Here is a 23,076-nt window from a genome sequence, read left to right on the forward strand (position 1 = left end):
GTCTTTCAAATGTTTGAAATCACTGAAATGCGATTTGTTTTGTTTTCTTTTGTTTGCATTAAAGTTAACGGTGTTCTTGAACAAGTTATTGCCTGTCCAAACTACTACACACATTGCACGAGGTCCTTGAAGTTACTGTGTCGGGGCCTCGAAAGTCCTTGAAAACCATCGAATTTTTTTCTTCAATATTGCTACGAACCCAGTAGAACAACTGTCATGGAGTAAAAACCGTGGCTGAACAGGGGTTTATACGCAGAGCACAGGAAGACTAGAAATGCAGTAGTAGGCATGGAGGGCCCTGAAAAAAATTTGCCACATCCGCTCGTCTGCCTTATGTTTCTGCACCGACTGTTGCATTTTTAATAGAAGTGCACTTTCTGTTCTACTCCAATAAACGCAACATTTCGAACTCCAGTGTGGGGCAGTCCTTCAGCCAGTGCAGAACTTTTTCTGTACATCCGAGTCAGCTCTGTCATTTTTCCAGCATTGTAGTACAAGATTTGTTAAGCTGGTTTAGCAGAATATGAGCAGTATACTCTTAAATTAGCTGTTTATTTGTATGCACAAGTTCAGGTCCTCAGTTTGGTTGCATGACAAATTGCCATACCTCAATAGATACAAGAAACAATTTTATTACAGTTTAATAAAATCCAAACAGTAATAATCACAACAATATAATGACATACATTTCTTTGGTACGTATACAGCCCATGTCTTGGCAGTGTATAAATTCAACTATACACCGCAAGTACTGTGTCCTGACCACTATTATTCACATGTGTAAAACCATCACAGCAATTCAACAAATATCACAGTAATTAGTGACATACACTTTGTAACTGCTTTACATGAGCATAATGTATACAAATGGTCCCTGTGTACCTACACATGACTAGTGCCACCCGAGTACTATTACTCACAGGCGTAAAACCAACAAAGCAGTTCTTTAAAAAATATCACAGCGCTTAGTGACGTACATGCTGTAACTCCCTTGTAGAAACTTAATACAAACACGTGAGGACACAGAAAGCTAGCAGTGGGCATACATGGGAATACCACCACCTCAATACTTATTCACAAGTGTAAAACCAACCAAGCAGTTCTTTAAAGAATATCACAATGCTTAGTGACATACATTTTCTAACTAGCTTATATAAGCTTTATACAAACATGAGAACATACACAAAGCTAGCGGTGCACCCGCATAGAAGTGCGGCCATCTGAACACGATTATTTGCAAGTGTAAGCTCAACAGAACAGTTCGTTATAGTGACCCACATTTTGTAACTGCCTTATACAAGCTTGGTGCAAGCACAAGAATGCAGAAAAATATAAATTAAAAACTTGCTCTATGCATACACAAACAGATCAACACAAATGGTAAACACCGCTTTGAAGACAAATGTGACTGTGGCAAAGCGCAGTGCTGTGCCGGTTGAAATCGCCACCCAAAAAAGTATTGAGCAATGCTTAAACCACAGGCAATAAAGTGCTGAAAGACTGCGTCTCTAACGTAACTATTTTAATTCAAATTTCTTGAATATAGGGCTCACTTGCAGATAAGGCATCTGATCCAACTGACCTGATTTTACACCTGCTACATGCAAAAAATGCACTCAGATATAACTGGTAATAATAATTATAAAAGGCATTTAAAAACTTGATAGTATGATGAAGATGCATGACTAGAAAAGTTCTGTCCCCCTCGTACTTGTTAAAAAGGTGTAAGTACGACACATGTTCTTTTTTTCCTCAATTTTTGCATTAATGGACAGCCGGGAACCTCGAACCGACACACAAAAAAAGATACTGCTATGTTAATAGTGTTATGAATAATTTTTTGTGAAAGCTTTTTTACAGACAAGTTGCAGTCTCGTTTCTGGAGGTTGAGCTGTATCTTGCAAAATAACTTGAAAAGTGGTCACATGGGAGCATGACACTATATCATAATGTTAGTTTCAGTTGACTCTCTTGCCCTACAAGTCGCTGCTCACTGTGGCCAGTGATGCAACAGCAGTGTCTGTGTGATTTTCATCACACTTCTGTCCTATGCCATTCTTACCAGAGTTGGCGGCACATAGATACCCAAATTTCGATAGTGTTGCTTTCTCAGGTGGTTGCTTCTGATTTGCTCAATATCAGTTGGCACTTCAGCTGCATCAAACTTCTTTTTTACCTCTTCAACAACAACATCAACAACGATCTTATGACACCTGTGTTGTCCTTCTAGTTGCCTACAAAGACCAGTCAATCTAGCAACAACACTGACAGTCTCTACTATCTTGTAATGGGGGAGAGGTGTGTCCCACCATGTGTTCAACATTGTTGTCACTATGTGGGCTGGCTGGGGAGGCAACAACTGTAATATGTTTGCATTTGCATATATTAAAGTGATGCTTGTACTGTGTTATAACACCTAACTTAGTCTTGCACTTGCTGCACAATAACACTGGCTCACTGTCGTGGTGAAAAGCTTTTGTATGTTGAGCAAATGAGTTGTATCCACTACAAAAAAGTCAGTGATAGCACACATGTTGCTCTACCAGGCCTGGTGTGGTTCCTTCTGACACTGCTGCTGATGCTGACACGCTGCTGCTTGCCTCGTACACTGTTGCAGCTGCAGTAGACATGGCAGTCTCTGTATCTATTGCTGCCGTGTCATCTGTCATGGTAACTTCCAAGTGGTATCGGGCTCACTTCTGCAACAGAGATGTTGTTTGCCCCTTGAGGGCTCTCATGATCAGGGCCAATAATTTCGTAGGCATTGTCTCCTGCATCGAAGAACCAATAAGAACAGCATGAATTAATAGATATAGCTCTAAAAAGTATGGACATCAAGACTTAACCACAAGCTTTGCACATAAGTGACCGGGCTTAATGAATAATACTTGCAGGAGGAGTTACACAATTGTTTGTGTATATTACAGTAAAGCCTCATCAGAAGATATTCAAGAGGCACGGGAAACATGTCTCTCGAAACCAAAAATTTTGAGACACTGAGGAGCCCGACTAGATCACTTTATTATGCATCATCACTAAAGTATGTTTTGATATATCTGAAGGAATAAATCCTCAGGGTGGCTTAAAGGGCCCCTAAACCACTTCTCGACATTTTTTGAACATTTCAAGTAAACATGCGTATCAAAATCAGAATGCCGTCACGATCGACGAAGCCAAATGTCAGAGTGCGTAGCACTGCCGGAGCACCACAATATGAAGAAAATGACCCCGTGCGCCTCTCTGGACCTATCCTGCACCCCCCAGTTTGTCCTGACGTCACCAGGCTGTCTCTGATGATGTCACCAGTTTCCGGTGCTGTCGATTGGTCGAACGAAAGTGTACGACTGCCGGCAAGGCCTGCAAGCAAATACACACACTCCTTCTTCCTCGTCGCGTTGCGCGCGATGCCATTGTGGGCAGCCAATGGGGGCAAAGAACAGAAACGCCAACAGAAGGGTCTCCCTATGAGGCTCTTCAACACGAGTCACCATACAGTTCCGTTGTATTAGCGCCACCCCTCGCAGGACGACGGGCCAGCGCGGCAGCAACAGAGCTCGTTGGTGTTGGCCTGTCCCGTAACATTTGGAGGTGTACTAGGCAAGGAAAAGACGATACTGTCCATATGGCGTGTACCAGATGAAAGAGTAAAATGAGTGGGGACTACTTTTCGATAATCAAACACGCGTAGCTCCACTATTACTGCACCGTTTCGAAAAATTCTCGTGGCTACCTGTTCATTGCCTTATTGTGTAGAACTGCAACACCGCAACTAAATTTCAACCTCGGTGGTTTAGGGGCCCTTTATTGAAGACATTCACAGCTTTTTAGTGACTGTAGATTGTGTTAGCTTCCTTCCCAACTTCTGGAATTTAAACACTTCACTTTGCAAGCCTTGTTGCTCGCTGTACCTTAGAGGTGCTCTTTGATGCTCGTCAGCTTCAACTGCCGACACTTTCTGCCCTGCACTGTCCTCGTTACCCTCCTTTTCTGGTCCATGCTAAAAGAGACATGCGCGATTGACTTGTGTAAGGATTGCGTGATCTTTACGCCCTTCGGAGCACACAAGGTCCACAAAGTGAATGTGTCTGGGTTGTGTCCCTTCGAAGTAGTGAATACTTAAAAAGTCACCCTTAGTAACAAAGGTGTCTCTTGTATACAGTATTGTTAACGTGGCAAACATCGGAAAACCAACCAAACCATTTTCAGATGTCTCTTACAACCAAGTGCATTTTGTAATGAGATTCTACTGTACTGAATATTTTTCAACTATGGATCATCTGCATGTACATATAGTCACAAATACATGTTGTGTGGAATGGCGAATCGGGAAACAGTTCGTACTCTTACTTTTTGTCCCTAACATAAGCAGCTGATAACAATATGATAAAAAAGCAGGCAATGAGGCTAGAATGGAACATAATCCTTCAGCTCTAAACAGTTCTTTGGGCCCACATCATTCCCTCATATGACATAAGGAAACAACTTGATTGCAGTAATCGCTGCATGTGATCTGAGTTGATTGAAACAAACTATACATAAGGTTGTCCTGTATGTAATCTTATCAGAGTGCTTTTTAGATGTCCTGCTGGTGATCCTGGCTGTGCGATGCTTCTCATGCTTTTTGGCACGATTCCTTTTTTTCCACTCCACTTTTTTTTTCAGATTTTCTCCCCTTTCCCTTCCCCCTTGTGTAAAATAGCACACTTGAAGTATCAAATCTGTTGAACTAACGTGTGTATCAAACCTGTTAACATGTGTGCTTCTCTGTGGTCTGTGTTGTATTTTTGCGCTGCACAATTCAATTCAAGATGAAAGATGGAACGTCCCTGCCTTTAGTTTAATTGTGCGTGTGTGTGTATGTGTGTGTGTGTGTGTGTGTGTATGTCTCTCATGTTTTGAAATATATGTACATTCAGGAGTGCCTGCATGCCCTTCTCTCCTGCTCCAGTGACGAAAAGGAGAGCCTGTTTATGTACCATAGTAAAAAATTCAAAGGTTTTCGCTGTGCCCATTACATCCCTTATCATATGGATCTGTCACAATACAAAGTAGCAGTGGTCCATAATACTAGCCCATCCCAACATAATTATAAATTAACACATACCGACATGCTGCGAAACAGCTGTTGCAAAGCCGCTGGTGAAGGCAATTTCCGCAGCACTGCAGTGGTACAGCCGAGTTCCACCTGTATAGTGACAAATCCATATGCGCGTTAGCAACTCAGTAGTTGCTGATGGTTTCATAAGCTTTACACTACACAATAAAGTAATCTAGACAACTTTGTTGGAACAAATGCACATAATTAGGACACCACTTTAACACGATTAATTGCCCCCAATCTCTCACTCACTAAGGGATAATACTACTGAAACATAGGTGGAGAGCTCAGATTAACACAGCCCATAAAGGACAAGCGTTCTTTGAGGAAAACAGCTATAACAGCGGTTAGTTTTCTTGATCATTTTATGTGGTAGCCTTGATTTAAATGTCATGCAGTACTATAAAATACGAAGTGCCGCATTTCTAGCACCAGAAGGCGTCGTCAGGTTCATGGTACAACAGATTTTTGCACTGTTTGTCAGTGAGCCGACACATACAAAGAAAACCGAATTCACACATTCATATACAGTGTCAAGTGCACTTCTGAAAACGCAGCCACCAGTTCCAATGTTGCTGAAAGGAAAGGTTATATAAAGTGCCAGACTGCATGGAACTGCCACTTATGACTGTAAATGTATGGTCTGCTGATTGCAGAGGTAGTCACATGCTATTTCTAGTCTTTTAGAAGCATTACTAAAGAATAAATTAAAATCTATTCATAAGTCACGAATTTCATGCATCCACAGTTTGGCTAAATAACCTGTGAGAAAAAGACATGTTTACCTGGAATAGCAACCTTTTTTCCTGCTGCGAAACTTTCCTCCGAATTAATGAAATAACTTTACAGCGTCATAATGCGTTTCTCGCAACTACTTGCCGGCAGTGGCGAGTCAGTGTTTATATCCAACTCATTGGGTGACAATACTGCCAAACACAAATGCTTCACGAACACGAGAACACGTCCCTCGCAGAGAATAGCAACCATATATGCCTCTGTGAGACATGATCGCACCTTTGTGGTCAAAATGTACATTAGAATGACATCACCATCTCATTAAAAAAAAAAAGCCTCCGTACAAGGCAGCCGCCAACTGCATAATGTGAAATTGCAACTGTTGTCCACTTACTGGTGGCCTGTGTTTGAGTCACTTTTGGCAGTTGACTGGGTGCTGAGAAATGCACGCCCTGGGTTGTTCCTGCAAAACATACAGGGTTATGTGAAATGTGGAAAATATATATATGCCGGCATTTCATCAGTCGCAAAACACACGAGTAAACTAATAAACAACTGTAATGTAAACAGAGTACACATCATAAGATAGGCTGTCAACTGCTAATGCATTACGCAAAAAACCTAATGCATAGGAAAGACTATATGTATACACACGAAGCTGACACACAATTTAATTCGCTCTAGGTTTTTCCGTGCAGTATATACAAATTATTATGTCTCGTGGTTAGAGCAAAATTAGTGTAAATTACGAACTAAATTATCTACCCTGGAAACTTTTCTTCAATATGCACCTGTGCGTGCTTCGAACGAGTAGCGTTGTAAAATTTACGTACATGGCATTTAACATAGTTACTGAACACGGATTTCCTTTGCCCTGTGTCGTGTACAGTGAGCTACATATATCTGCCCCCCCCCCCCCCTTTTTTGTACTAGCCATACTGCGTGCCACTGCACCTATACGCACGTCAATAAACCTCACGACACAGAAATAAAAAAAGCGCCAATCACCCATGCCTACATGTTGTAGTTGGCCTAACCTAACCAAGCATGGGCTGTTGCTTTTTATAGTAAACACAGGCACCGTGCTCATTGCAAGTATGTATCATGTCGCTAAGCAAATATGCAATTTCATTGTACCACTATTTTTTTATCACATGGATATATCTGTTGAGAGGCAAGACAAAAAGCAGTCACTTCTCAGAACTAATCAGCTTTCTTAAAACACATTTTTAAATTTTTAATGACACTTGCTGCAATGTGTTTGTCTCCAGAGAGCATACTTGATTTGACTTTCCAATCAGAGACATTACATAAATATACCATGTTAAGATGACTGCCTGGAGCACATGAGAATTTTCATCTTCGTGTAACATACTGTATCTTGATTTTGTTGACATTTGGTCAAATGGTACACCCAATATACCCACATACTAGTTTTCTTGTCCAAATAACATGCCAATGTATTTTGATTTTTTGGCATTGGCTCCTCTGCACTATGTGAAGTTGCGCTGCACTGGCTCTTTCACATCCTCGTGTCCTTGCAGCTGCCTTCTTGCGTTATATAAAGCGGGTGCCTGAAAAATATCGTATGCAAAAGTCAACACAAGGGCATGGTGCAAAACAACATCAAGACAGTCAAGGCCATGGCAATAAAAAGGTCTTAGCTCTCAGTCTTCCTAGTGAAATGCATGCAAAACATCCAAATGACTGCAACAGTCAACTGCTAAACTAACTTCAATTTTTAGATTTAAGCAAAAAAACAAATAAACCACAGTTCATCCTTGTTTTTCATGAATGTTAGAATACTCCTGCTAATGAATAGAATATTGGTCATTTTCAGACGTCATAGGTCTGTCATGAGTCTGGTGTGTCGCAAACACCACTTGTGACACATCCTAAGCACGTGCCCAGTGTGCCCCCCCCCCCCCCCCCCCCCCCCGCACCATCCCCGGTTGTGCCACTGCTGAAGCCATAATTTGAGGATTATAGCTGCAAACATGATGCTCAGTAGGGATGAAAATATTGTCCTTCAGCTCAATGGATATATGGATGTGCCTATAAAAAAGGGGCAACAAGGCTTGTTATGGCAAGCTTACCCACATTTCAATACTAACAAGTTCACTGCGGCCTGCATCTAAGCTTACTAAAAGGCATGAATTTATTTTCATGCATGAAGTGCGCAGTGGAGTTCATTTTTGACAGACCCGACTACTGCTGCAGTTTGAAATCTAGCATTTTAGATTCTTGTAGGCATGTAAAAGTTGCAGTTAAACCGCAGTTATTAGTTTATTACACCAACCTATTGTTCTGTGTACGACAGACTGGTAACACGGAATTAAAGCAACATTTTATTTTGATATTTTATTTCTCTACTAAAAATATTCAAGCGATAAACACATCTTGATCTGCCATGCTATAGCAAAATGCACACATTACGCTTGTAACCCCCAGAGGAAGGCTGATTTAGCTGTTCATATGACATAACTCTGACACGCCAACTCATATTAGCAAATGCACAGGCATGTCCAAAACAATAAGCGTATGCAAAGCGCCCCTGCAATTGTAATTCCACACAGCAGCCGTTATATTCGATGCCGATGCGTAACTAGCTGCTCGACAATTCACCGAGTTCGTAGACCATAAGCATCCTTTCAGTTTCGCACCGTGCACGAAAACCGCAACAGGAGACAAAACCAGACCAATAATCACACCATTTCAACATGAGCAAAAACAGTTCAGTCTTAGGGATGAACACTGTGAGAGCGATTTAGTGCGCGACGGCGACGAGCGACGGCTTCGAGCGACAAAACGGGCCGTCGCTTGAACAGATGACTCGGTTCTGGAAATCTAGAAATCGTCGCTCGTCGCCCAGAAGTGCTATGAGCGACTAGCCAATAGCGCGAAGCCGGAACTGGATGTGCATACATCGCTCAAATACTACCGATTGTCGCGCGGAACGAGCAAATGATTCAATTTTTATACGTGCAAGGATAAGAACGTACTGCAAGACCTCCGGAAATATTTTATGCTACTTTTTATAGTAAAATACATCAACGTAAATTACTAAAGCACGCGTCACGCGTGACTGCAACCCTCATGCCGGCAACACCGGGGAGGCGTCGCTCAAAATCGTCGCTCGCACGGAGTACGACTTGTAGGCGACGAGCGAACGCGACAGCCATCTCCGTCGCGTCGCTTGTAGCTGCCGCGCGCAAGATCGCTTATATGGGGTTTATACTTTTTTCAGCATAAAACATGGATTCCTCATGCGTTTTCAGTAAGTTCAAGATAACGCGCCCAACTGACCTCTTGCAGCATGCAGCTGAATGCCTGCGGCAAAGTTTCTAACTAGCACTGGTGCTGCACGTAACTTCAGTGGTCGCAGATTCCCTCTGCGCGAGACACCGTCAAGCGCGCGGTTTATTTATAAAAAAAAAAGCATGCTGCCAGCAAAATGACGCCTTCTGTTATGTGATTCCTTAGTTCAACAGCGTTCCGTACACAGTAGACTGCCAAACTGAATAAATTCAAACACACAAAACGCACGCTAATCACGCTCCGCATAGGCTCGGAATCACGGGCTGGTGAACTAACCATTTTAAGCGTCCTCTCGCCTGGCGTCTTATTGAACATACCATAGTTCTGGCAGCGTTTGCGATTTTTAAAGCTCTTACAGACAACGGCAAAGTGATAAAATCACAAGCAGTTATCGCGACGACTGGCTTTTTAGATTAACATCGAGAGACAGCGCGTACGCCGTCCTTTGTCAATCGCGTCGGCTAAGCGCAGCGACGACTTCCTGGCGATAGCATGACATACGGAGAATGTGCACCTCAGTTAGAATTCACTTACCGTGGAGGATTTGTTGTTATATCCAAGGCATGACGAACGACTGTCGTGTTTTCGTGGCGACGCGAGATGGCCGACACGCGATCTCCCTCGGCTGGCCTTTGCTCGCTGGACGGTCACCTTTCTCCAGGGCTGTGTTGTTCCGCGATCTTGAGCGCGCGCGCGCGCGCGGTGGAGCCACTCCGAGTGAAAAAGTAGAGCGCTCGCTACGCGTTCCTTTGAACTGCGGCGGCCTGTTCTCTTAGAAGCAAAACGATGTGTTCTTTGCTCAGCGTGCATGAATGATACATTGCCATGTTCGGGGCCAGCCACCTAAGGTTGAAGCAGAAGATTACGCTACGTTTTGTTTTCTATTGCCGCAAGAGTCTCTCTTTTCTATTGTCGCAAGAGTCTTTTCACTCCCTCTCTCTGAAGGGGAGAGTGAAAAGCGCATTTCACTCTCCCTTTGGTGACAGAGTGAACAATGCATTTCACTCTCCTCAACATTTTGCGAGAGTAAAACGACGCTTCGAAGAGTGAACCGGCAGTTTCACTCCTGCGATACCCTTCCTAGTTTTTAGAGTGTAGCACCCACACATTTCCTAATATCGTCGCACCACGTAGTCTTCTGCCGTCCTCTAATGCACGTCCCTTCTCTTGGTTCCCATTCTGTCACGCTAATCGTCAAACGGTTATCTAATCTGCGCATTATATGACCTGCCCAGCTCTTCTTTTTTCTCTTAATGTCTATTAGAATATGGTCGACACCGGTTTGCTCTCTGATCCAAACTACTCACTTTCTGTCTCTTATAGTTATGCCTAGCATTATTTGTACCATCGCTCTTTACGCAGTTAACTTGTTCTCAAGCCTCTTTGTAAGTCTCCAAGTTTCTGCCCCATATGTCAGCACCAGTAAAATGCAGTGATTGTATACTGTCCTTTTCAATGATAACGGTAATCGCCCAGTCAGGAGCTCACGATGTCTGCCGTATGCCATCCAACTCCTTCTTATTCTGTGAATTTCCTTTTGATGGTTAGGTTTCCCTGTGATTAGTTGACCAAGGTAAACGTTACCCGCCGTGGTTGCTCAGTGGCTATGGTTTTAGGCTGCTGAGCACGAGGTCGCGGGATCGAATCCCAGCCACGGCGGCCGCATTTCGATGGGGGCGAAATGCGAAAACACCCGTTTACTTAGATTTAAGTGCACGTTAAAGAACACCAGGTGGTCGAAATTTCCAGAGCACTCCACTACGGCGTCCCTCATAATCAGAAAGTGGTTTTGGCACGTAAAACCCCATACTTTTTTTTACGTAAATGTTGACCTAGAATCTAGAGGATGACTTGCGATCTTTAAATCTTGTTTCCTGTCCGGTTGTTTATCATTATCTTTGTCTTCTGCATATTAATCTTCAACCCCACTCTAGCACTCTCCATGGTAATGTGCTCAATCATTTGTTGTAACTCGTCCGCAGTGTTGCTGAGCATTGTCATCGGCAAACCGAAGGTTGCTGAGGTATTCGCCATCGATCCTTACTCCTAAACCTTCCCAGTTTAATATTTTGACTACTTCTTCGAAGTTCGTAGTGAATAGCATTGGAGAGATTGTCTCCTTCTCTGACCCCTTTGTTTAAAGGTATCTTCCTAATTTTCATGTGTAGAATTAAGGTTGTGGTGGTGGTGGTATCTCTGTAGATATCTTACAGTGTATTTACGTAAGCGGTCTGTACTCCTGGATTAGTCAATGACTGCTGGTATTTCTACTATCTATGAGAGCCATATAGAGAGGCTTATTGTGCTCTGCGTATTTCTCGATAACCTGATTACGATGGATCACATCCCTGTCATTAGAGTATCCCTTCCTGAAGCGAGCGCCCTTGGTTGACTAAATTCCAGTGTTGCCCTTATTCTATTGGAGATTATTTTAGTAAATATTTTATGTAATACTAGAAGTAAGCCAATGGGCCTATAATGTTTCGGTTATTTAACGTCTCCCTTTTTGGGGATTAGTATAATGTTATATAGAGTACTCCTGAGTTCTCAGCGTACTGTAAAGGTCAGTAGAGAGTTCTTCCTCCGCTTTTATTATACAGTCGAGATTGCTGATGATATTACCCTCTTATCTTTCAGTACATACATCTTGGTTTGTCCTATGTCATGTTTCCTTCTCACTGATTTCAGGCTGCGTTCCTTTTTTACGGCTTCTTCAGCCTTTTCACGTTATAATTTTGAGTATCACTTATTTTCGCTTTGTTGATAGGTTTTTACAGTTCCGTGAATTCTACCTTACCTCCTGAGTTGGACACTTTCCTTATTTGTTGTTTCTTTATTAGGTCCTTTGTTACTTGGGGACGCTTGTCTATTGGTTGCCTTGGTGCCTTGCCTCTCACTTCAAATGCTGCCTCTCAAGCCAGTCTCGTTACGGTTTCATTCATTATCTCTATGTCATCATCATCATCATCCCTGTTCTACGGCTGCATATTTGTTTCGAAGTAGCCGCCTAAATTTGTCTGCTTTTACTCTTACTGCCTCTAAGTTGATCTGTTATTTCTTGACCAATTTTGCTCTTTCTCTGTTCAAATTGAGGTGATTCCTAGCCCTCACTAACCTATGATCACTGCACGTTACACTGCCTATCACTTCTACATCCTGTACTATGCTGCGATCGGCAGAATGTATGATATCGACTTCATTTCTTGTTTCAACTTTAGGGGTTTTCCAGGTCCACTATCTGTTGCTACGTTTCCTTAAAAATGTGGTCATTATTCTCAGCTTATTCCAATGTGCGAATTCTACCAGTATCTCTTCTCTGGCGTTTCTAGAATCTACGCCGCAGTTGGCAATTGCCTGTTGACACGCCTGTTTCTTCCGCACTTTTGCATTGAAGTCGCCCATTACTACTGTATATCGAGCTCGCACTTTTGTCATTGCTAATTCAACATCTTCGTAAACCTGATTTCCTTCCTCATCGTCGGGACTGGATGTTGGAGCGTAGGCTTGTACTAAATTTAGTCTATACCTCTTATTAAGTTTGATTACGACTACTGCTACCCTCTCGTTAACACTGTAGAATTCGTCAATGTTGCCGGCTATGTCCTTATGGATTAGGAATCCTACCTTGTATCGCTCCTCATTAGGGAGACCACTATAGCAGAGGATATGGCCGTTATTTAGCAATTTGTAAGCCTCAGCTGTTCATCTAATCTCAGTAAGGCCGATAATATGCCAAACAAAGCCTGTTAGTTCCTTAGAGAGTCCCGTTAAGCTAGCCTCACTCGAGAGGGTTCGGGTGCTAAACATGCTGCAAGGGTCAGTTTCCATTGGCGGCCTATCGGGACCCAGAGATTCTTAGCACCCTCTGCTGCTTGCAGGTCTGACCGCCGCCTTGGTAAGATGCTCCGCAGCTGCTGGGGACTGAGGGCCATGGGTAGTTGTAGTGCGTTTGACTGGGGTGCACTTGGCAGGCATTCTCAGTTCATGAACAGCAGCTTGCCATCATCCCTCAAGAGAAAAGTGTATAACAGCTGTCTCTTACCAGTACTCACCTACGAGGCAGAAACCTAGAGGCTTACGAAATGTGTTCTATTTAAATTGACGACGACGCCACGAGCTATGGAAATAATAATGATGGGTGTAACGTTAAGGGTTAAGAAAAGAAAAGATTGGGAGAACGAACAAACACGAGTTAATGACATCTTATTTGAAATAAAAAAAAAGAAATCGGCATGGGCAAGACATGTAATGAGGAGGGAAGATAACCGATGGTCATTAAGGGTTACCGACAGGATTCCAAGTGAAGGTAAGCGTAGCAGGGGGCGGCACAAAGTTAGGGGGGTGGATGAGATTAAGAAGTTTGCAAGGACAACATGGCCACAATTAGTACATGACCGGGGTAGTTGGAGAACTATGGGAGAGGCCTTTGCCCTGTGGTGGGCGTAACCAGGCTGCTGCTGCTGATGATGATGGGTAATTGTAGATATTGACACGTGTACTTGTCTTTATGGGGCGAGACGTTTCACCACCTAACAAATGTTATCGCACAGCGCAAGACGCGCGTGCATGTATCGGTAGTTTCTGGAATGTTATTAATGGTTCTATCCGCTTCTGTGACCGAACCTTGTGTAATCTGATTGCATGTGTGAGCGACGCGAATAATGTAGAACATTGTGGAATGCACGCGAGTCCCAGCGATTACTGTGGAACATTCAACGACTGATGTATAAAAGCAGACGCGCTTGGCTCGCTGATCAGGTTTTCGACAATCGCCGTGTGTATTCACCGCTGTTGTACTTTGAGTGTAACCTGCTTTTGAGGGCACATGTTCGCCCAATAAAACGGTAGTTTCTTTGATCAAAGATTTGCCGCTTTCTTCACTCTCACTGCCACATGACATCTGGTGGAGGTGCTTTAGGTTCATATACCAGACGCTCCCGACAAGCCGTAATCCAGGCCTGGACCGGAAAGACAACACCAACGTCGTCGCGGAACTTCGAGAAAGCCGCCGGCTGCAGCAGCTGCCCCCGGAAGACGGTCTTCTACCAGATACGACCAAAAAGACAGTCCAAGAAGATCGTCCAGAGACGACCAAGATAACATCCGCAATGGCAGCCGCAGCGGCCACAATAATTCTGCAGCAGACCAGAGAACCACCGACGTTCCCCGGATCAACATTTGAGGACCCGCAAAGCTGGCTGGAGAAGTATGAGAGGGTCGCTACGTTAAACACCTGGAACAGCGACGACAAGCTGCGACGCTATCGAGGATACTAGAAAAGTATTACTGGCTGCGACTAACGGCCGACGTCGCCCGTTACGTCAAGACATGCCGAGACTGTCATCGACGCAAGACACCACCCACAAGGCCAGCGGGATTACTGCAGCCGATCAAGCCTCCTTGCCGACCTTTTCAGCAGATCAGGATGGACTTGTTTGGACCGTTTCCGACATCAACATCCGGAAATAAGTGGATCATCGTGGCGACGGACTACCTCACCCACTGCGCTGAAACTAAAGCTCTACCGAAAGGTAGCGCAGCCGAAGTGGCAAAGTTTTTCGTCGAAAGCATCCTGCTACGACATGGCGCTCCAGAAGTCCTCATCACCGACAGAAGAACGGCCTTTACAGCGAAGCTCACCCAAGCCATTCTGCAATACAGCCGGACAAGCCGCAGGAGGACAACTGCCTGCCACCCACATACAGATGGTCTCGCGGAGCACCTGAATAAAACCCTAGCCGACATGCTAGCAATGTACGTCGACGTCGAACACAAGACCTGGGATGCCGTCCTGCCGTAAGCAACCTTCGCTTACAACACGACGGTGCAAGAAACAACACAGCTCACGCCGTTTAAGCTGGTTTACGGCAGGAATCCGACGGCTACTCTCGACGCTATGCTGCCGCACGTCTGCGACGAAGAGAATCTTGACGTCGCCACCTATCTCCAGTGCGCCGAAGAAGCCCGACAGCTCACCCGCCTACGGATCAATAACCAGCAGCGTACCGGCAGCCGACACAACCACCTCCGACTACGCCTCGTTGAGTACCAGGCCGACGACCGTGTTTGAGTATGGACCCCGATACGCTGACGAGGATTGAGTGAGAAGCTATTGCGACGCTCTTTCGGACCCTACAAGGTCATCCGACGTATTGACGCACTGGACTATGAGGTCGTGCCAAACGGCATTTCGCATTCACAGCGGCGCCGCGCTCGATCTGAAGCGGTCCACGTGGTGCGTCTTAAACCCTTTTACGGACGCTGACGAACTTCCTTATTTTGTTTTCTTTGCCACGAGTGGTTCTCTTTATTACTTTCGTTTGTTTGCAGCATCGGGTCGATGCTCTTTAAGAGGGGGGTATTGACACGTGTAATTGTCTGTATCGGGCGACACGTTTCACCGCCTAACAAATGTTATCGCACAGCGCAGGACGCGCCTGCAGGTATCGGAAGTTTCTGGGATGTTATCGATGGTTCCATCCGCTGTCTGTGACCGTTGTGTAATCTGATGGCAAGTGTGCGCGACGCGAATAATGTAGAACTTTGTGGAAGGCACGTGGGTCCCAGCGATTACTGTGGAACATTCGACTACTGATTCATAAAAGCCGACGCGTTTGACCCGCTCATCAGATTTTCGACGATCGCCAAGTGTATTCGCCGCCGTCGTTCTTTGAGTGTAGCCTGCTTTTCAGGGCACAAGTTCGCCAAATACAACGCTAGATTCTTTAATCAAAGTTTTGCTGGTTTCTTCACCGTCACCAGCATGTGACATCAGGGAGGTTGTGGCCGAATACTACACCAGGGAGGCCAATTGCTGTTCTGATGCGGGAGTGCCTTTGTTCAAGCTTAGTGAGCCTTCGTAATTTGGTTGTACCTCGATTAGTATAGCCCCACTCGCTGTCGGCATCTTTCGCCAGTGTCAGGCGTCACTCCAAGCCTGCAGATGTAGTGGACTGGACAATGTGGAAACAAAGAAAAGAAAACCCTGGTGGGGGGGATTTGAACTTCCGAGTACCGCAATTGAGCATTCGAGATAGCTCAGCAAGAAAATCACGCAGGTGGCTAGGCTACCTTGGCACTGAAAGCGCGGCCCAGAGGACCCTACATGCCTAAGAGACCCACTGATTTGCCCGCCCTTTACGGGTTTGGAACAAATGTTCAAAACCCGGAAAGTTCTTAAATATTTGTAGTGTGTAGTTCCAACGTCTATTCGCGTTTTAGGTTCGCCGAATACCTTTTCAAGATCTGTATAAGCTAGCTTCTATGTACTGTGGGCTATAAAGAGGAAATCGCGGCAGGTGCATTTGTTCGGAATTTGTCTGCGTTATATTTCGTAGTGTTGTCGCTAGAAAGCATGTACAAAGTATATCGGTAGTGTATTTGCAAAGCCCTTTTCGTAAAGATTTCGTGTTGCACAATATAGTGTCAGTTCTCCGTGGTCCTAATCCCTTGTTTCTCGAATCTCAGGCATGCACGTGGTCTTGAACGCGCCTAAGTACACGATATATTTTCGCTGAATTTGAGCAGCACTTAACACTTGTGTGTGAAAATAAAACAGGGAAAAGTTTTCAGCGCTTACCGAGAGGCCCAGAGTTGCGTATCATCCACTCGTCGCGTCTGCTTGTCCCTTGTTTTCCGAAAACTCGCACGCCCAGGTAGCTATTCAGAATAGTGAGCCACGCCGCCGTATCAATAGTCTCGCGCAGAGCAGGCGACCTTGACAGCTCGCAGTGGTGTCTCTAGCCTTTCTACAGCTTAGGACAGTGGTGATACTGCTGCTAATGAGAAGGAGGAAAGGGGGGGTGGGTAATTGAGCCAGTAGTTTTTCTGAGACGCTGCGGGCTTAAACGCTAGGGAGTTGGGAATTCTAGGCATCATTTGACCTACTGTGATGCCTTCTTCGATCAGTCAGACATAGTTTGAACATTTCGCGCTTGTAAGATATTGACGGCTCTGCTACCGCCGCGGTCGCTATACAATTCTCGGGAATATAAATGAAAATAAGCAGCAAAGAATAACTGCATATGTAGACAAAAGGAATGGACGCATATACGATCGTTCTGACGTGTGAAAATCTGTGTGTTAACTTTACAGCTAGGTGTGGGTGCTCCTTGCCTTCCCTTATTCTTTGCGTGAATACTGTAAACAAAAACTTTCCCGTCATTTCTCTCTGTTTCTTTCGTGCGGTAATTACGCATCCTAAAAGCAAGCTCGTTTTGTCCGCGCGCTTCGTAAGTTGCTGCGGATAAGTCCTTGAACATTTGTATTGTTAAGGAATGTGAGGTACCATTCGTCTTTATGTACCCAGAATACGTTTTCAAGATCTATGTAAGCTGCTTTCTATGTATTGTGGGATTATAAAGAGGGAATCATGGCAGGTGCCGATGTTCGGAGTTTGTCTGCGTTATATTTTCTAGTGTTGTCACTAGAAAGCATGTGCAAGGTATATGTCAGTAGTGTGTTTGCAAAGCCCTTTTCGTAAAGATTTCGTGTTGCACGATATAGTGTCAATTCTCCGTGGTCCTAACCCCTTGTTTCCCGAATCTCACGCATGCATGCGGTCTCAACGCACCTAGGTACACGATATATTTTCGCTCAATTTGAGCATTCCCCATAAATTCCACTAACCAGAAGAGCGACCGTTCTATGTTGTTCCTCGATGCCATACTATCTGAACATGCAAGACTCACAACTACCCGCCGTTGTTGCTCAGCGGCTATGGTGTTAGGCTGCTGAGCAGGAGGCCGCGGGATCGAATCCTGGTCACGGCGGCCGCATTTCGATGGGGGCGAAATGCGAAAACACCCGTGTAGTTAGATTTAGGTGCACGTTAAAGAACCCCAGGTGGTCGAAATTTCCGGAGTCCCCCACTACGGCGTGCCTCAGAACCAGAAAGTGGTTTTGGCACGTAAAACCCCATAATTTAATTTTTTTAAGACTCACAAGTGTACTTGTTTATCTTTTACGGCTGAGTGCTTTTCACCATCTAACATGTATCACTCAGCGCAGGACGCGCGTGCATATATCGGAAGTTTCTGGAATGCTATCGATGGTTCTATCCGCTGTCTGTTGTCGCCAAACCTTGTCTAATCTGATTGCATGTATGCGCGACATGAATGGTGCAGAACTTTCCGGAAAACACGCGGGCGCCAGTGATTATTCCGGAACGTTTGATGGGTCATGTGTAAAAGCTGACGCGCTTGATTCCCTGATTAGATTTTCGACGATCGCCGAGTGTGCTCGGCTCTATCGTTGGCCTTTGAGTGTAGCCTGCACTTCAGGGCACAAGCAAGGTCCATCTAAATAGGTCGCGAAGCTTGGAACGAAAAGCGTGCCAAAACACATCGCCAAAAATATCAGTACATTCTAAAAAAAGTTTGCGCCTTTTGGGGTGTATATCTGCCAAACAACAATAATCGTTATCTGCCTTGATGCGTTTCCTTTTTTTAACGCTGCGAGCCCGGTACTTTCCAGTAACGAACGGCATGCACGTTATCAGCATGACATAGCATTCCCGACAGGAATGTAGTGGGCGCGGCGTTTTCAAGAAAGTAAACTCATTGAGGCAGACGAAGATTATTGTTGTGTGGCAGAGATACACTCCAAAGGGTGCAAACTTTTTTAGAGTGTGAGTGGTGCACGATTGAAGCGCCACTATGGGAAGAGGGACAAACACTGAACCTAGAAAAGCTATGCAAAAAAAAAACGTTTGAACATTTTTCATCAGAATGCTGCTGTAGAGTAAATATTCCGTTTTCAGTATTTTTGCTGTGCTAAAAGAACAAATGCCAATTTTTTTCTATTTCTAAAATTTTTAGTTCGTTCTTGGTGACCCCTACCAACTAGTAAATCTGGCGCAAGATTGACAAGGCTGTGCAAACCAGCTACTATGTCGTGCAGAATGGCGTGGCACACTTGAACGCGGTGGTATCGTCAGAGTTCTTTTTTTTTTTATTTCCTCGCGTGTTTGTTCAAAGTGTGGCATTCGCTCCAATTCCAATATTGCGTGACCTAGCGCACGCCATTCATTGGCGAAACGTGTGAGTGCAGGTTTCTTGCTATCTTGCAAGTTCACGCTGCGGTATCCGACGCGCTTGTCTTGTCGAGACGGTAAATGCGCAACGCTCCACGAAGAAGTATCGCGCTATGTTCGTTTACTCTCCGTATAACACAGGCTCTGAGTGTCCGACGGGCAGCAGAATAAGTCTGCCGAATGTTTCTTAAATGATTATATGGGGCAGTGTTGTTTTGTCTGATAACTGTTGCACTTCAATACATGGTGTCGCAAGGAATTGCAAATGATTCTGTGAAAAGGATTCGCACAGGTTGCTATGCATTACGACTGTGTGCGGGCCATAGTCCTTTTCAGCATTGAAACATGTTCTATTAGGTCAATGATATTGGTTGCATTATTCAAGACAAATAAAAGGGAAGTCGATTTTGAAAGCTCTTTGGCAGTGTCATTTATTTCCATCGTAATCAATCACCTTCCTAAGGAAGCTACCGGAGCAGTTTTTGTCAATAACAGCCTAATTATGTTCACATTAAGACATACGCCACTCCTAATGGTTAAGTGACACGCTGGCGTTTCAGCTCAGGCAAGTCGCAAGCTCTCCTCAGCCTCAAAAGAAGAATAACTGCTGCCGTAGCAGCCTTAATACCGGGCGCTAAAGAAATTCAAACACTCATGCCAAACCGCGAAAGATCTTGACGTCACTGCCATTTCTGATTCTGACGTCACTTTTTTGTTTTTTCATGTTTTGCTTGCTGTTAGTTGTCCCCACGATACGTAGACGCCGACGGTTACAACGAGCTTAATTTTCTTGACATGTGGGCTTTTATTGGAACTTCACTACCAGTTCACAAATACCTTGCATGTTCGGCCAATAAAAAAGTTAATCACAGTTATGCTGCCTTCTTCACCGTCACTACTGCGTGACATCTGGTGGAGATGCTTTACGTTCATGCACCGGACGCCCCCGAGAAACCGTGATCCAAGCCCGGACCGCAGTGACAACACCAACGTCGTCCCCGAACATCGAGCAAGACGTCGGCTAGAACAGCTGCCCCCGTAACACAGACTTCTACCAGAGACGACCAAGAAGAAAGTGGCCAAGCCAGCCCCAATGGCAGCCGCAGCGTCCCCAAGAGTTCTGCAACAGCCCAGGGAGCCACCGACGTTCCGCGGTTTAACATTCGAGGACCCGGAAAGCTGGCTAAAGAGGTAACAGACGGTGGCTATGTTTAACAGCTGAAGCAGTGAGGACAAGCTGCGACATATGTATTTCGCATTGGAAGACGCCGCCAGGACGTGGTTCGGTAATCAACAAGCCACCTTAACGATGTGGGACCTGTTGCAAAGCGGCTTCCTGCAAACATTCACATGTGCCGTGTGTAAAGAGCGCGCCCAAGGGCTACTCGAAGCTAGAGTACACCTTCCCAATGAGACCATAGCCATCTTCGCGAAGGAGATAGCGCGTCTTTTCCGGCACACCGACCCAGAAAAAAGACCGCTTTCTGACGTGGGGCGTCAAGCAAGCACTTTTCGCCGGACTGATACCCAACCCACCGAAGACAGTAGCTGAATTTTGTACAAAGGCTTCGACGACAGAGAAAATTCTGGAAATGCCCATTCGGCGGTAGAATCGAAAAGTACTCACGCCGCAGTGCGCCACACAAAGACTGGGTTCCGACGACCTGCAAGGTCTCACCTTCAGGGTTATTTTGGGCGAAGAACTGCGCAAGGTCTTGCCTTAGTCGCAGCCTCAAGATCGTCGGCATCGTTAAAGAAGAGGTTCGGCGATCACTTGGAGTTCCTTAGGTGCGACCACAATTACCGTAGCGCCAGCCCAAAGCGATGACCTACGCTGCCGTCGCACGACGCCCTCCACGACCGCGCCAGAGCCCTGTAACGCCGCAATTCCGTCGTCCACGGTTGCCGCCGCCACCAGAACGCCGACCCGTCGCCCAGCGCAGCCGCGCGAGAATGATGGACATTTGGCAAGCCCCCGACCAGCGTGCGCTCAGCTATCACTGCGGAGAAGCCGGCCATGTGTATCATCGATGCGCATACCGCGACTTGGGACTAAGAGGGTTCGCCGTGAAAGTGCCACGTGCACAGCTTGGAGAGCGCCCACGTTACATCGCAGATTACCTAGCCGCCACTCAGCGGAACTCTCGACGACCCTCCCATTCGCCGTCAACAGGCCACTAGCTGTTGGCGCAACTACACTAGCCCAGACCGAGGCCGGTCCATCAGCCCATATCCGGAAAACTAAAACCCGCAACCGATGTAAGTGCGGTTGCTGTTCGTCGAACTGACAAAGATCCACAGAGGGAAAGCGGAATTGATGCTAACCAACTTCAGCCAGCAGTTCACGTACATCAGCAAGGGCACGACATTCGCGTACATCGAGGAAATTGTGGAAACCAGCAATGCCTTTGTCCTCTCGGATTCTGCCGCATCAAATAAACTTCCAGTTGGCAGTCAGCGCTTGTCTGTGGTATTTGTTTCCTTGTGTCCTCGTCTTTTTCGCGCTGTTTCACCTCAGTTCTAAAATGACAAAGATCCTCCGTCGCCGACGAAGACACCGAAGAGACTACCTCGATCACATACATGTAACAACGACACACCGCCGTCCCGATGAAGCCTGGAAGCAAAGAATACGCCGACGAAAGATGACCTGACGACACCACGTACCAGTGACAGGTCAACGCGACGCAACCGTGAACCGACGCCAAGAACTAACTGTAACGCAAGACACAGAATTAACGGCCTCGACGTGCTCCTCGACGGCCACGCAGTCACCGCCTTAGCAGAAACAAAGCCGATTATCCGTCATGAGAGGACCCATCGCCTCCCAGTTGAAGAAAGTGAAGACTGCATGGGAAAGCCCTCAAATTCAGACAGCTTGAGGACACCTTATAATGCCGACGGGAATCTTCACGACAAGAATTACCGTTCTTGACCGGACTTACCCTCCACCTTCGTTATCTTCCAACAGTGCTCACGAGACGTCATTCTAGGCATGGACATCCTGAACCAATGCGGAGCAATCATCGACGTGAAGTAGAAGCCGATAACGCTGTCGGAAGATCAAGCGACACCGTAAGAGAGCTCTCGTAACCTCCACGTCTTGAGTGTGCTCGAAGATCAAGTGAGCAGCCCACCTCGCTCCAGCATTTTTAATTCTGTCGGCGCCAAAACACCCGCTGACGTAGAAGGCGTCATCGAGATGGACCAATGTCTACTGCTCGACCGTGAAATTTGCGTCGCAAGAGTGATCGCTCGACTCCACAGAGGGAAAGCGGAATTGATGCTAACCAACTTCAGCCAGCAGTTCAAGCACATCAGCAAGGGCACGCCATTCGCGTACATCGAGGAAATTGTGGAGACCAGCAATGTCTTTGTCCTCTCGGATTCTGCCGCATCCATCCCGACGACCACAGTTCCCGATCCGGACTTCAACATAAATCCAAGCCTTCTCATGAGTAAGCAGCAATAGCTCAGAAGTCTTCATGGACGATACAAAGACAACTTTCCGACATCATCGACGATTCCACAAACACCAGTCGTGAATCATGGCAGAATAACCGAAGAGTGCGCTCGACAACTCCGCCAGAGCCCTTACCGAGTTTCAACGCAAGAACATGAAGCTATTGGGCAACGAGTCAACTAAATGCTGCGTGACGACATCATGCAGCTGTCGAAAAGCCCATGGGCGTCTCCTGTAATCTTGAAGTAAAAGAACGGAACCCTATATTTCTGCGTCGATTATCGTTGACTGAACAAGATCACGAAGATGGACGTAAACCCCCTGGCCACGGATACACGATGAATTGGATCGCGTCTGCAACGCTAAATACTTCTCCTATATGGACCTCAAGTCTCGCTATTGGCAAATACAAGTCGACGAAATAGATCG

At 45.7% G+C, this 23,076-nt stretch overlaps 1 protein-coding gene and 1 long non-coding RNA gene across 3 annotated transcripts in view; one reads left to right on the plus strand and one right to left on the minus strand.

The window, feature by feature from the left end:
* LOC129383671 (uncharacterized) overlaps window positions 1-23,076 on the plus strand; it is a 177,280-nt gene that overhangs the window by 127,388 nt on the left and 26,816 nt on the right. The window lies entirely within an intron of this gene.
* LOC129383672 (uncharacterized) lies at window positions 617-9,770 on the minus strand. Of its 2 annotated transcripts, XR_008611549.2 has the most exons (5): window positions 9,686-9,770; window positions 7,265-7,407; window positions 6,228-6,296; window positions 5,105-5,185; window positions 617-2,771 (listed from the first exon to the last, which is right to left on the minus strand). It is a non-coding gene; the product is annotated as an uncharacterized lncRNA (long non-coding RNA). The 2 variants fall into 2 exon arrangements; XR_008611548.2 differs by having other exon boundaries at window positions 6,228-7,407.

The sequence above is a fragment of the Dermacentor andersoni genome, chromosome 8 (genome assembly GCF_023375885.2).
Source record: "Dermacentor andersoni chromosome 8, qqDerAnde1_hic_scaffold, whole genome shotgun sequence".
NCBI classification, from domain to species: domain Eukaryota; kingdom Metazoa; phylum Arthropoda; class Arachnida; order Ixodida; family Ixodidae; genus Dermacentor; species Dermacentor andersoni.